The sequence below is a fragment of the Pleurodeles waltl genome, chromosome 8 (assembly GCF_031143425.1).
Source record: "Pleurodeles waltl isolate 20211129_DDA chromosome 8, aPleWal1.hap1.20221129, whole genome shotgun sequence".
Taxonomy (NCBI): Eukaryota; Metazoa; Chordata; class Amphibia; order Caudata; family Salamandridae; genus Pleurodeles; species Pleurodeles waltl.
The window spans coordinates 382,285,628-382,302,377 of NC_090447.1; positions in this window are offsets into that span (position 1 = coordinate 382,285,628).

Below are 16,750 nucleotides of genomic sequence, written 5' to 3' on the forward strand. Positions count from 1 at the left end.
GGACAAGGTGACTGAGTGGGACACAAGGTGGACAATCAGGAGAGTCTCATTTCCTGGCGGTGGTCTTGGCAAGTGTCTCTGGCTTCTGCCTGGTTCGCAGGGAAGGTTTGCGGGGTTGTTCACCTTCTGTAGGGGGAGGGGTGCTGATGGCCTGTTGTTCCTGTGGTGGGGCCTCCTGGCCACTTGCCGCAGTGGAAGTGGAGGGCTGTTCAGATGACTGGCTAGTGTCAGGGCCCACTGATGTGACACTGCCTCCCTCATAATGTTGGCCATGTCTGCCAGCACCCCTGCTATGGAAATCGGGGTGGTGTTGATGGCCTGCAAGTCCTCCTTGATCCCCTGATACTGTCCGCCCTGCAGCTGCCTGTGCTCCTGCACGTTGTCTAGGATCTGGCCCATCGTGTCCTGGGAATGTTGGTAGGCTCCCAGGAACTCAGAGATTGTCTCCTAGAGAGTCGGTTCCCTGGTCCTGTCCTCCCCCTGACATACAGCAGTCCTCCGAGTGTCCCTGTTGGCCTGTGCCTCTGTTCCCTGAACGGTGTGCCCACTGCCAATAACCCCAGGTCCCTGAATGTCTTGCTCTCCAAGGGCTTGGCTAGAGCTTGCCTCCTGTTCCTTGAAGTCTCAGGACCAGAAAGACTTCTTCCTGCAAAGAACTACTTGTGCAGTGAAAATCAGACACAAAGCCTGCCAGAAACAATGCACAGCCTGCATCACGGTGAGAAAATCACTGCATGCCTAACCGAAACAACACAGTCCAGCTCCCCGATAGGAGATGAAAGCAGTGCCAGCGTTGCAACTGGAACTTCGACGCGCGGCCCACTGGATCGACGCATAGCCGAGCCAGAACGACACAGCCCAACTTCCTGTGACTTCGTCCTGCATGCCCAGGATTTCTCCACATCATCCGTGGGTACACCAGAAATCAACGCAAAGCCTTCCCTGTGTGGAAAATTATCGACGCATCGCTTCTGTGCTCCTGGAGAAACCGATGCACACCTCCCCGTTTTCCACGCATCTCCTCCTCTGCAGTCCCTTGCGGAGAATTTGAACGCAAACCAGGTACTTTGTACTCGCAAGAAACACTTGTTGCTTTTTATATACTAAAGACTATTTTTATCATTCTCTGAAATGATATTTCAATGTGTATTTATCAAATCTTGATCGTTTTGACCTACATTTATCCAGATAAATATTCTATATTTTTCTAAACACTGTGTAGTGTATTTTTGTGGTGCTATACTGTGGTAGTGCATGATTTATTGCACAAATATTTCACACATTGCCTTCTAAGTTAAGCCTGACTGCTCAGTGCCAAGCTACCAGAGGGTGGGCACAGGAAAATTTGGATTGTTTGTGACTTACCCTGGCTAGAGTGAGGGTCCTTGCTTGGACAGAGGGTAACCTGACTGCCAACCAAATACCTAATTTCTAACATTTAGTTTCAGCACAGACATCCTTATTCTGTCTTGTTATGTAGGTCCTTCTACTCAACCATCATTGCAGTTTGTGGCAGGGCATAAATGGCATTTAACAGCAGTGCACGACCATCACCGCCGGTGGTCGTTTTGGTAGACTATACATTCACATCTTGAGGGACAATTATGTAGCACGTCTTTGAGTTGCATCCAAGTCCATGTTGTAGACACATGTTTTGAACACCATGGGTGTCACACGTGACCCTTGTGTAGTTCCCAGCTGGGATGAGTTCATGTCTAGCCAGTCAGAAATGCTCTGTTACATGATATTGTTATGATGCATCATGTATGTTGCTGGGAGCACACTGACTAATGTTACAAATCCTGTCTTGTCACACATAGGTACCCTGAGAGAAGAAAGATGCGGCAACCTCCTGTCTGTCGTCCACTGTCAGACCTTCAGACCATGGAAGAGCACTATCTCATCTAGCTGAACTATCTGAATAGGAAACAAAAGTGGACTTATTCTGTCAGTTGGAGCCAGATCTGAAGGCAGTTTTTAGTTTTGCAATCACCAAACCAACCTTTGTACAAGTCATGTCAGTATTGCACTTCCTGGCCACAGGGTTCTTCCAACATACAGTTGCCCTATCTGCTAGTATGTCCCAACCTATGTTTAGTCTGGTGTTGAAGAATTTCCTCTCAGCAACGCTGAAATACATTAAGAGCTATGTCAGGTTCGAGCAACGTGAGGATTTAGCTAATATGAAGGGTGAATTATATATGATATGTTATGTGATGTTATGACTGTGAATGTATGATGAACTGTAATTGTGAGAATGTGTGGAGTTGAGTGTTTTAGAATCAGCTGGGAGCTGATACTCTGCAATATTAAGCCAAAGGCTGCTTGATAAGATAGCTTTTGACACATCCCCACCTTGATGTTGTTGCTTTGTTTGTGTCAGTTTCCTTGCAATGTACTTTATTTTCCATTTGCTTGCTATGTGACTTGTGTCATAGGTATTGTTTCAAGTCTATACTTCTTGTTTTGTTATTTGTACAGGTACCTTCACCATGTCATCTTCATGTGGGCATTTCAGAGTTGTGACATTGGCAGGTATCTGACATACAAAGTGGGCATGGGCAGTTCCAGGTAATGTAGGTTGCAGCATTTGGATGTATGAGACCTGTAGCAAGACAGTTGGCACAGTGCTTGGGTGGAGGTACAGAAGTGGCCATTGCACTTGTTTTGTGTTTTTTTATGATGTGCCTAATGCATCATTTGTGTCATCATGTGGTCTGAACATATGTAGTTCTAGCTTTTGATCAAGTCATTTTTCCTTCACTTTGGCTAAACACCCTTTTTGTATGACCTGTATCTAGCTGTAGGTGTTTTTCATCATTGCATGCCACAGTGGCTGTGCCATATAGTTGGCGTATGTTTGTGTTGAGAGAGTGTAGCTTATATAATTTATATTAACATGAAATGTGTATGAACTAATGTATAATAATGCCACATAGAAACTATATTAACATGTTTTGCCAAAACGTGCATTTGAAATGTGACCACGGGGAGTGGCCGCCAATGTCTACGTGGACTAATGAAAATGACTAATGTTTATGAATTATTACATTTAAATAGTTTTATACTAACTATTAATGATTATGTTGTTAAAGCTTTGCTAGTAAATCTTGTAGGCCTTAAGTTAGCGTGAGTCGAAGCCTAGTTTCCTGGCTCTCATATTAAATGTATTTTTCCTAATGTGCAATGTGCTGACTTGCTTAAGGACATGAACTCTTGTTTTCTTCAAACTAGAAGCTGAATGTAACTATAGTAGATCCGTTCTCATGAAAATTCATATTTGCTTGTAGAAATGTACTAGCTAAATGCAACAGTGTAGACTAATGTTGAATACAAGGTCGACCAAACCGGTACAGACAATGGAGCTACTGACCAAAGATGCGCAAAGAATTACAAAAGGATGAAATCATACCGGACATTCTACCTCTGAAGACGTCAATCATATGGACCAATAAGCTGCCTGAGAACTAATGCGGGGTGAAAGACTTAATGACATAATATGTTTTTTAATTGGTTAAAGATAGTGGGGTGCAACCTTTGTCCAACCAGATTTTAGGGGAATGTACAACGAAAAAGGGATAAAAACCTACGACACACGGAAGTGGTTAGAATGGTTAGGGAAATGCTGGTGATATGATCCAGAAACTTTGTCACTCTGTTTGGTGACTTGCTGATCTTACTCAGAATAAACCTTGTCCTTAGATTGCCCATTTACACTTTACCTCCTTATGAGGGAAGTGCCCCTTTGCCCTTCCTGCCTGAGCTGAATTCCTGACTGATGGCGAATCAACTGATGTCCTGAAGACGAAGACCAAACCTGAGTGCTGACCCAACCCTTGGAGGGTAACTATATGACATGAAATAGTGATTGACTGTTTGCTTTTCCTTTCTAGGTACCAACTGCTTTTCTTTTGACAGAGACCATAGCTAGATGTTTTCCAAATTGGTGTTACTAAATTGTTTTGCATGAAGCCCAACATGCCAATGCTAATTTGAGGCTAGGTGAGGTGTTCACTAGACTGACGCAAATAGACAAATGACTGAACCAATGCTTTGTTGAGATACTCTACTGAAGATAGTTTATGGTCACACTGTGTTATTTTCTGATGTTTGTGATTCTTGCTTTGATAAAATCTTATCAGAGTTGCCATATTGTGACTATGCTATTGTGCTTATTGGTTTTGAGATTAATAAACATGCTAGTAGTGATGTAACTAATAGGGAATAAATATTATTAAAATTATACTAAGCTGGTGTGGTTATTCATGACTGAAAGGTCATGGTGTTGTCTTGACTTAATTAAATGTCATTGACTAAAGTGAAATGCATTGTTGTGATAAATATTGATGACATTATTGACGTATTGATTGACATGCTGATTAGCTATCTCGTCCTAAGGTGTCTCTCAACTAGATTCATTGGCCTAAAACGAGTCCTGATGTGTAATAAATGATCATAGAGGGACACGTTAACAGTTCTGGTAGCAGAGCGACGGTTAGGCCCTTTGGGGCCCTAGGACGGAGAATTATTGTTTAGATTGTTTTTCTGAGATAATGCAAATTGAAGGTATGATGTGTTTCTAAATTCACCATGACTTTCCCAGGATCTCGGACGCTGCCTAAGTGAGTTGGGAATGTTCTCGGCGTTTCAGCATGTGTGGTGTCTAATTTGTGCTTGCTCAGCTTATGCATTTTGCAGGTGATTTGTGAAGTTTGTGTATGTTTAGGCCAGGTAATGTTGTTTTAGGAGGAGTGGGCATACTCCGCAGTATGAGAGTAGGGAAGTCGTCGTACTTAATATGAGTGTGGAGGTTTGTGCTAAAAAATTATCCACATGGTTGGTTGGTAATGTACAGACCCGTCGCGGTCTAAGACTCCCGAGTATATTGATAAGTGTAGTAGACACTTGGGTTTATGTTGTAATTTGTGCAATTTAATAGGTCAATCGGGCGTGGTTGACAAGTCGAGTTTGAGTTAATTGTGTGAGTGAAACCTTCGATGGAGATTTGGCAAGTTCTATAGTGCACTAGAACGAACTATTGACAAGTCGAGAGTAGGATTTGCGGGTCAGATTCTGCTTGAGTATGCGGGAGCTGAGAAGGAGGGAGTAGCGGCCGAGGCTTCAAGAGAAATCCCTGTAAAATTCTGAAGCGAATGGGTTACCCTTCCTGTAGTAAACCGACAAATTTGAGTTGTTGTTATTGTTAAAGGTGCTTGCAATACATTGCATTAGTTTGGTGTGAATCCAGTGTGAGGTGGACAAGCAGCAAGACTTTGTCAGCTGCAGTGTGTGAGTGTGACGTCAGTGGTACCGCGCTGGGATAGGTCAGTTGCCGAGAGGGGTCGCGCACGGATTGGCATCCGTCTGTGAGAGGCAATAGGTTGAGAAAGGTGGGTGAAGAGTGTCCTGGGAATTAAAGTCAATTTCTGATTAGATTCAAAACAAGAGTAAAAGATGCAAAAATTATGAATTTTCTTAAAGCTTTTAGGAGCACCCTGAAAGGAGATGCATATATTATGGCGAGTGAGGGGGAGCCTACACCGCCTGCGGGTATTCCAGCTTATATAGTAAAGGAGGAGAAGGGAGTCGCGCCTTGTCTTTGGATAAAGCAATGGCTCAAATTAACAGAGGAGGGATGTTTAGCATTTCCGGAGCACGGAACGTTCAATACAAGGATCTTAGAGAACTTGAGGTGGATGTTGAGTGTACAAAAGCCACCTCCGAGGCCAGCTCAGTATGAGGCACTAGCAGTCTGGGACTTAATGGCCATACGACAAAGACAGCAGAAATTTGAGAGGAGAATGAAAAGGGCAGAAAAGACTTTAGCCAAGGCTAGTGGGACAATGAGAGTAAAATGTGGAGAAGGGGAATAGTTGACGGACTCAAATTGTTTCCAGCAATAACACAGGGAGACGAAACACAGGGAAAGAAAGCCACCTGCAAGACAGACAAAGACTCCAATAAGCCTAAAGAGACTAAGAGGTCTTGGATAGATGAAGATGATTCAGATGATGAAGAGTTTCTTAATCAATTATTTCATGATCGCCCGCCACCTTATGCGATAGATGACAATGCCTCGAGCACTAGTGCGGGTCCTGGGAACCAGACACAGAGTAAGGAAGTTACAAATGTAGTGCAGACAAGTGATACAGGTTTGATACAGAATGGTGTTAGTGTACCCACTGCGCCAGACATGCAGATACAGTTGCAACCTCCGTCACAGATACAGAGAATCTATCCAGACATCCCAGTATTGGAGACTACTAGGAGTCTGATGGTGCCACCTGATCCGATATATACAAAATCGAGGTTAGTGCAGATTGAGCCAACTCCGCAATTGCTGCCCCAGCAGCAGCAACAGCTGATTCCAGGTTATAGTCCAGCGGCAGGACCTCCGTTTGTACCAGCACCAGCCACAGTGAGTCAAGCTCTGGGAGTTACCGCTCCACAGAGTTTGGGACCAGGTCAGACACCAGCTGCCATATCATTAGCAATTACTGTTGGTCCGCCAATACCGCTATATGTGCAGGGTAAGCCTGGTATGTATGATCAGGGAGTGATGACCCAAGAGGCAATAAGAGGATGGTCCATAGGAACTCCCCAATTAATGATACCAAGAGAGCAATCAGTCGAAGGACCCAGGTCTTTGTTAGACCTTAGTCCAATTGAAACACCTTTGGAGGCGATGAGGCAAGCAGGGTTGGGTGTGTTAACCCCACAGACAATAAGTACAAATACCTCTTAGTCGCCAATGATGCATGCAGGGAATATTTCATTGCAAGTTTTTTCGCTGCAACAATTGAATGAATGGTTAGAAAAGACTTATGCTTCACGAAATACTGCAGTAACTGCAGAAAAGCCAGAAAGGGAAGAATACCTAAATTTTGTGAGACTGGGAGTAGAAGCTGCAGAACTAGTTGAAGGGACGATGGGGGTGAACAGATTAGAGTCATACACAGAGGCAGAATTGAGGTATCTGTGCCCCAAAATCACTAAAGAAGTGGGCAAGGTACATCAGAGATTAGCGAACCTGGCAGATAAATACAATATAGATATTGAGAATACTAAACATCTGAAAAGAAGCTGCAGATTAGACTTTGACTCTAAGGACTTTGAACATATGAGGTCTGCCGGAATGAAAGCGCATCTTAAAGAGATACTGCAAAGTGTGCAGATCTGGGGAGCTTTAGAAAAGTGGGAAGGCAGATGGGCAAAGGAAAGAGATAAGGAGAAAAGTGACAGTCCGGGATCAAATCAGACTAAAGCTTCACCGGACACGGGGACAGTAAAGATATTACCAATGAGGGAAACAGCTGGAGGGGTTCTAGTCCATGTACCGTGGTCTAGAGGAGACATTCTGTCATTCACAAATGACTATCCCAGGTTGAGGGAAAAGCCAATAGAATGGTACCAGCAGACAGATAGGTTTGTGAAGCTTGCGAAATGTCTCTGGGAAGACTTGAATATCCTGTTTGAGATTATCGTTCCACCTGGCTTATGGCTTGAGTGCAAGAGGGGTGTGGACTGGCCGACACAGGAGCTGGCAAGGGATAAGGTAACTGGAGCACCATCTGAGGAGGTGATGAAGTACTATCATAAAGTGATTGAGTTTTTGAAGCAGAAAGTATCGCCTAAAGTGACTGATTGGCAGAAAATCGATCGAACCTCACAGGAGGTTAAAGAGTCTATTCATGTTTACTATGAGAGATTGTTGAAAGCGTTCAAACATTACAGTGGCACTGAGACTATTGAGCAGAAAGACATGAACCATCTTGTGTTCAGATTTGTTGAAGGGGTGAGACCAGAGGTTAGCCAGATGATTAAGAATCATTTGATCTGTTGGCAAGCAAAGCCAATTGATGAGGTGTTACAATATACGAAATACTGCAGTGACGAGATTGAGCTGAAACAGAGAAAGTTGAAGGAGAAAGTGATGGTGATGCAGATTAAGGCAGCACAGGCAGGTATGCAGGGGAATGGAATCCAACAGATGGTACAGCAGCAACCGCAAGGGAATGGCATGTTTCAGGCACAGCCGAGAGGCCGAGGTCGGGGATTTGTGAATCGCGGTCCTGACTGGAATACTGTTGTGGTTCAAAATGACGCGCAGGGGATGAAAAAGATGTCACCATGTCATGCGTGCTGGGGCGTGAGGCATTGGAAGCGGGAATGCCCGAATATGGTGCATGATGGTGTCATTCAACAAAGCAGTGATGTCGGCACACTTCAAAATATGAGGGTTCCAAAATTGAGAGGTCAAAATCAGAACTTCCAGAATAACATGGTTCAGATGCAGGGGTTACAGCCCATGCAGCAAATACAAATGCCGTGTGTTCAACCTGCACAAATGCAGCAAGTACAACAGCAGGTTCCCATGGTACCTAGACAGCAAATGCAATTACCATTAGCTCCAATGGGACAGCAACAGGTGATGCTTCTTCAGCAGGTCACAGGCCAAATGATGAGTCAAAATAACACAGTACAGCAGTTCCCATTGCGTGGTGAGGATGGAATAAACGATGAATGGTCAGATGATAGTTCAGACAGTGAGGAGTGCAGGCTTTCAGTGTCCCTAGAAGTAGATCAGAGGGGACCCTATGTAGAGGGAAAGGTGATGGGTCACAAGGTTTCCTTCCTGGTTGATACAGGAGCTACACCCTCTACAGTCAGAAGTGCATAGGTTCAGAAACTGCCACTTTCAGGGCGTACCATAAGAATGGTAGGAGTAGCAAACCAGTATTTGACAAACCCCATTACAGACCCGGTTCAGGTTGAGATTAGAAACTTTCAGGGACTACATAAGTTTGTAGTCTGTGATTCTAGTCCTGTGTCCCTACTGGGAAGAGATTTATTGTGCAAGACGAAGTGTTCGATTACCTGTTCTAATGAAGGGATTGAGGTACAGACAAACAGTGATGATGAAGGAGACGAAGGACAATTTACAGATCTAGAGTCGGAAAGCACAAACGAAGACTACCCTTTGATAACCTTATTCCTGATGCTTACAGTGACTGACTTACCAGCTGAGTTACAGGGAACAGTGACAGAGAAAGTGTGGGACCTGACAGGAAAGGAAGTGGGACTGTTAAAAGGAGTAGAACCAGTTAAAGTACAGGTTAAGCCAAACGCAGTGTTTCCCCAGGTGCCGCAGTACCACATGGCACAAGATGTCCTCGTCCAGGTATCACATATAATTGCAGACTTTGTAAAGCAAGGAGTTCTGAAAGAAGTGATGAGCAGCCCATGTAATTAACCAATAATGGGCCTTAAAAAGCCTTGTGGGAAGGTTCCAATTGTGAAGGACTTGCGAAAAATAAATGAGATTGTGGTAAAATGTTGCCCTATAGTGCCAAACCCGGCAGTGATCATGTTTCAGGTTCCATGTGATGCAGAATGGTTCACGGTTGTGGACTTGTCACAAGCGTTCTTTTTGGTGCCTCTTCATGAGGATAGCCAATTTCTCTTCAGTTTCAAATTCCTGGACAAGGTGTCCAGTTGGTGCAGAATTCCTCAAGGGTTTTCTGAGTCACCATCCATCTTCAATCAGATATTGAAGAAGGACTTGGAGTCATTAGAACTGCCTTTCAGTTCGACTCTAGTACAGTACATTGATGACTTGCTGATTGCGTCCAGAACAAAAGACGACTGCAGGTATGACACAATTGCCTTATTGAATCATTTGGGAAAGAACGGACATAAAGGCCCTCATTCCAACCCTGGCGGTCGGTGTTAAAGCCGCGACCATACCGCCGACAGGCTGGCGGTCCAAAAAATGGAATTCTGACCCTGGCGGTTCCCGCCAACAGAGACCGCCGCTTCAACACTCCGACCGCCACGGCGGTACAAACAAACAGCCTGGCGGTCCCCGCCAACAGCCCGGCGGGAGACAATGTACCGCCTACCCGATAACGACCCACCAATCCGCCACCTTTTCCGGGGCGGGAGCCCCGCCGATAAAAACACGGCGGAAACAGACTACGAACGGGAAAACGCTCACCTCCACATACTCCACGCGAGATTCCGGCAGTATGGAACCCGAGTTACAGGTCATCCCCGCACTCCTATACCTGCTCCTGTACCAGGAGCACGCCCGGCGGCGCGGAAGACATCGGTGAGTACTGCACCTACGACACAGGGGAGGGAAAAGATTACCGGCACACACCCACCCACCCACACCCACTACAACACACACATCAATGCATTCCCACAGATCACTGTCACAACCCACAAACCCCCCCCTCCGAAATAATGCAAAGACCAAAAGAAGAGATCTTAAACGGGCAGATATATTGAAAAATGGACAGCAGTATTCCAAATAAATAAATAAACTATGCACAAAATATATACATCTACTATATGTAGTCCAACCACTGTCCGTGGACCACAGGGGTCCTGAGCAAAGGGGCAAGGCCCAGTCCCACGACAAGAACTCCACGGAGAGAACACTGCAGGGGCATTAGAAAGAAAAAAGGACAGGCACCTCAGGGGGAAGGGAAGGGGGGGCACCTCAGCCACTTGAGTACACGACGCCAGATCCACGAGGAGACTCCATGACCACTGGCCCATCCTGGGGAGTGCAAAGCCACAGTCCATACAGTCCATACAGTGGGTGGCCTGCCCACTGGGCCATCCTGGGGAGTGAAAAGTGGAGGTGACCAAACCTCCACCGTCACGCCAACAGAAACACGCCCATGCCATTCTGACCCACGAATCCACGCGGCGGTCTTTCAATCGCGGTTTTCCATTGGCGGCACACACTGCCGCGGTCAGAATACACACAAACGAACAAAACTCAGCAACATTGGACGATTAGAATTCCACACACCTGATACACATACACACACCACTCCCACACACACAATACAATATAAAACACACACCCACATCACCCACAAACCCCTTCGACCAAAATCCAAAAAGAAGCACTGAGAGACACAGCAGCGATCATAGAACACCATAACACAGAGGCACACTACACCATCACCCACACAATATCCACACACAAAACAACACACACCACCACACTCAACACACTTAACTACACATACTCCACCCCACACATCATACACACCACTCCATGGCACCCCAAAGACACCCCCGCTTCTCAGACGAAGAACTCAGGGTCATGGTGGAGGAAATCGTTCGGGTAGAGCCCCAGCTCTTCGGCACACAGGTCCAATACACCAGCATTGCCCGGAGGACGGAGCTATGGCAGAGGATTGTCGACAGGGTCAACGCTGTGGGACAGCACCCCAGAAATCGTGAAGACATCAGGAAGCGATGGAACGACCTACGGGGAAGGTGCGTTCCATGGTATCTAGGCACAACATCGCCATGCAGGACCCCCACCTCAACCCCCACAATTTACAACATGGGAGGAGGAAGTCTTGAACATCCTGCATCCTGACGGCCTCGCAGGAGTCGGCGGAGGAATGGATTCTGGTAAGTTGAAGCTTCAATACTGCTTCCCCCCCACCTGCATGCCAAATCATACCCCAACCTTCACCCCCATCCTCGAACCCGACCCTCACCCCCACCCCCATCCTCACCCCCACCCTCACCCCCACCACCATCCTCACCCCCACCCCCAGCACACCTATTCCCTGCCAATGTCTCACCATCACAACCCACACATCCCAAAACCTAGGCCTGCATGCGTTCACTAAGCATGGACACCCATCACCAAAGCATGCACAATGCATATACACATCCCCCCCACAAGCCACCCTCACCAAAGCCCCCACACACAAATGCCAGCACTTGGGGACACGGGAACCCACAGATACACCCATATGGCACACATTGAAACTATAACCATACCTCTATACCCCTGCAGGACCCGACCGCCAACACACCGCCACGGAGGCCCCAGAATTCTCCACACCCCCCACCCAAGAGGCCGTCAGCGATGACAGCAGCTCTGTCGACCTGGACACTGATGACCAGCCCGGACCATCGGGGACCTCTGGACAGTCGGTTCCCCTCAGACAGCCACAGGCCACTACAGACCCAAACCCCTCCGGGAACACCAGCACAGCTCCCACCCAGCGGGCCCATGCCTCTGTCTCCATGGCGCGTCAATCAGCGGTGTGTCTACCACTACAGGGCACCCAGGATAACCCACCAACCCAACAACAACAGGGACCTGGGGGCAGTGGTAGTGGGCACACCGGCCAGGGGGCAGAGGCCCAGGGAAACAGGGGAACTGGGAGGGCAGCTGTGCGACAGGGGGGGGACGGGCCCAGGGAACCCACTCTCCACGAGGCCCTCACCACCATCATGGGAGCACACAACCGCTCCCAGGAGACGATGGCGACGGTACTGGCCAGGTTCCAGGAGATCCAGGTACTGCAGGAGGAACACTATTGGGGGTACAGGGAGGACATCAGAGCCCTCACCTCCACCCTGGTTACCATGGTAGGGCTGCTGCAGGAACTCATCAACACCAGGACGGACACTCAACAACAACAAAGGGCCCCTGCCACTAGCCTGGACCAAGAACAGCCAACCACCTCCGCCGGCGCTAGTGGACAGGAGGCCCCCGCACAACAGCAGCCCACCAGACCCCCACCTCCTGCAGGAGAAGAACCACCCCGCAAGAGGGCCCTGAGATCTCGCAAGAAGACAGAGTAGGATGTCAAGACCCCCGCCAGCAAAGGATACCACCTGATGTCATCCCACTGTCCCACATTGTCACCCTGTCCATCCTTGAACTGCCCATGCTCCATCTCTCCACAGGCCTATGGACAATGCACCTGTGTGACTGTTACTCTGGACTCTGCCATGGACATTCCTTCACCATAGCCCCCACCCACTTGAAACCACCCATCCCATTTTGAGCACTGAAATAAACACCTATTTTGCACAAAACTATCTGGAGTCTGGCTGTGAATTCAAAATATTGTAATTGACATGACAGTGCAAATATGTCCTTGTACATAGTGAAGTCAACAAACAGCTGCCACAAAGCTGTAGTACATGGGGAAACGAAGCACAGGACTCGTAGTGGGGACCCCAGATCTGAAATAGGGAGGGAAAAGCCACAACTCAGTCATCATACACTGGGGCAAATAGACAGGCAGCAGAGATGCAGGAGAGTAGTTGACATTTACTAAATTATGTTTGAATTGTTACCTGTGTCCTATTGGAAGTACTGTTCAATGATTCTGTCCCTGTTGTCTGTTTCAGCCCCGTCGTCTTCCTCCTCGTCACTCTCCAAAGGTTCCACAGCTGCCACAACACCACCGTCTCGACCATCCTCCTGCACGAAAGGCACCTGGCGGCGCAAAGCCAGGTTGTGAAGCATGCAGCAGGCCACGATGATGTGACACACCTTCTTAGGTGAGTACATTAGGGATCCACCTGTCATATGCAGGCACCGAAACCTGGCCTTTAGGAGGCCGAAGGTGCGTTCGATCACCCTCCTAGTACGCCCATGGGCCTCATTGTACCGTTCCTCTGCCCTGGTCCGGGGATTCCTTACTGGGGTCAGTAGCCACGACAGGTTGGGGTACCCAGAGTCCCCCAATAGCCATACACGGTGTCTCTCTAGCTGTTCCATCACGTAAGGGATGCTGCTATTCCTTAGGATGTAGGCGTCATGCACTGACCCAGGGAATTTGGCATTTACATGCGAGATGTACTGGTCAGCCAAACACACCACCTGGATGTTCATGGAATGGTAACTTTTTCTGTTCCTGTACACCTGCTCCCTGTCTCTTGGGGGAACCAAAGCCACATGGGTCCCATCAATGGCACCAATGATGTTGGGAATATGTCCAAGGGCATAGAAATCACCCTTCACTGTAGCCAATTCGCCCACCTCAGGGAAAATGATGTAGCTCCTCATGTATTTCATCAGGGCAGACAACACTCTGGATAACACCTTAGAAAACATGGGCTGAGACATCCCAGAAGCAATTCCCACTGTTGTCTGAAATGACCCACTTGCCAAGAAATGGAGTACTGACAGGACCTGCACCAGAGGGGGAATCCCTGTGGGTTGGCGGATGGGGGACATCAGGTCGGGCTCCAGCTGGGCACACAGTTCATGTATAGTGGCACGGTCAAGCCGGTAGGTCAGGATAATGTGGCGTGCTTCCATTGTCGACAGGTCCACCAGCGGTCTGTACACGGGAGGATTCCTCCTTCTCCTCGCCAAACCAAGCGGACGGTGCCTAGGAAGGACAACATGGAGCACACAGTCAAGCAACCCACAGGTACGTACTCACAGCTTGCACAGTAAACGATTCTCTATGCAGTGAATGGCGTGTATGAGTGGCTATGCAAGGCCTAGGCCTGTGTGACGCAGTTGAAATTGAGCCATGTGGACCCTCGAAATGGCGGCTGCCTGACCTGTGAAGTGTGACAATGGGATGTGAGGTCAATGCGCTGGCGTGGCACACCGCGGCGGTCGGCGGTCGAAGACCGCGGCGCGAAGCCGCATTGGTTAACATTGAAGCCTATGGGTTTCAGGAGCCAATGGCGAAGGGCGCCGGCGGTGGCGGTACGCACCGCCGTGGTACGCACTGCCGCGGGCGTGACCGCCATTTTCTATCTACTTATTCACTCGCGACTTGAACTTTCACAGGAGAGGACCTATACTGCAAGTGTTGCTGTGACCTCGGCCTGGAAGGGACAATGGCTGCTGCGCCTGGGGAAAGGGCCCCTGCCTTCACTGGAGAAGAGTTGGAGAAACTTGTGGATGGGGTCCTCCCCCAGTATGCGCTACCCTACGGTCCTCCAGACCAACAAGTGAGTTTAATTCAATATGGATTTGGGGCCACTGGCTGGCTTGGGGGCCTGGCGGGGGGCCTGGCGGGGATGGGGGGCATGTTGGGCCTGGCGGGGGGCCTGGCGGGGATGGGGGGCATGTTGGGCCTGGCGGGGGGCCTGGCGGGGGGCATGGCGGGGATGGGGGGCATGTTGGGCCTGGCGGGGGGCATGGCGGGGATGGGGGGCATGTTGGGCCTGGCAGGGGGCATGGCGGGGATGGGGGGCATGTTGGGCCTGGCGGGGGGCCTGGCGGGGGGCATGGCGGGGATGGGGGGCATGTTGGGCCTGGCAGGGGGCCTGGCGGGGGGCATGGCGGGGATGGGGGGCATGTTGGGCCTGGCGGGGGGCATGGCGGGGATGGGGGGCATGTTGGGCCTGGCGGGGGGCCTGGCGGGGGGCATGGCGGGGATGGGGGGCATGTTGGGCCTGGCGGGGGGCATGGCGGGGATGGGGGGCATGTTGGGCCTGGCGGGGGGCATGGCGGGGATGGGGGGCATGTTGGGCCTGGCGGGGGGCATGGCGGGGATGGGGGGCATGTTGGGCCTGGTGGGGGGCATGGCGGGGATGGGGGGCATGTTGGGCCTGGCGGGGGGCATGGCGGGGGGCATGGCGGGGATGGGGGGCATGTTGGGCCTGGCGGGGGGCCTGGCAGGGGGCATGGCGGGGATGGGGGGCATGTTGGGCCTGGCGGGGGGCATGGCAGGGATGGGGGGCATGTTGGGCCTGGCGGGGGGCCTGGCGGGGGGCCTGGCGGGGGGCATGGCGGGGATGGGGGGCATGTTGGGCCTGGCGGGGGGCATGGCGGGGATGGGGGGCATGTTGGGCCTGGCGGGGGGCCTGGCGGGGGGCATGGCGGGGATGGGGGGCATGTTGGGCCTGGCGGGGGGCCTGGCGGGGGGCATGGCGGGGATGGGGGGCATGTTGGGCCTGGCGGGGGGCATGGCGGGGATGGGGGGCATGTTGGGCCTGGCGGGGGGCCTGGCGGGGGGCATGGCGGGGATGGGGGGCATGTTGGGCCTGGCGGGGGGCATGGCGGGGATGGGGGGCATGTTGGGCCTGGCGGGGGGCCTGGCGGGGGGCATGGCGGGGATGGGGGGCATGTTGGGCCTGGCGGGGGGCCTGGCGGGGGGCATGGCGGGGATGGGGGGCATGTTGGGCCTGGCGGGGGGCATGGCGGGGATGGGGGGCATGTTGGGCCTGGCGGGGGGCATGGCGGGGATGGGGGGCATGTTGGGCCTGGCGGGGGGCATGGCGGGGATGGGGGGCATGTTGGGCCTGGCGGGGGGCCTGGCGGGGGGCATGGCGGGGATGGGGGGCATGTTGGGCCTGGCGGGGGCCTGGTGGGGGGCATGGCGGGGATGGGGTGCATGTTGGGCCTGGAGGGGGGCATGGCGGGGATGGGGGGCATGTTGGGCCTGGCGGGGGGCATGGCGGGGATGGGGGGCGTTGGGCCACTGGCAACGAAAATGCAGACAAACTTGAACGTGGTATTTCTCCCTCCCTGTACGTGTCACATAGGTCCGCGCCCATGAGAAGATCGGGATTTGGCATGCCATCGCCAAGGAAGTCCGGACCACAGCTGCCACAACACCACCGTCTCGACCATCCTCCTGCACGAAAGGCACCTGGCGGCGCAAAGCCAGGTTGTGAAGCATGCAGCAGGCCACGATGATGTGACACACCTTCCCCGTCTGTTGTGGCTGTCGGATTTTCGGCGGTTTGGCTGCTGTGGGTCAGAATGACCGTGGCGGATTACCGCGGCGGAATTATGGAGGATTTCTGACCGGCGGTAAGCGCCTTTTACCGCCGAGGTCAGAATGACCACCAAAGTGTCCCCAAAGAAGCTGCAGTATTGTCAGAAAGAGGTAAAATACTTAGGGCACTTGATTGAGAAAGGGTCTAGGAGAACATCAAAAGAAAGGGTGACGGCCATACTGCAGATGAACCCCCCGACAACAAAGAGAGATGTCAGGAT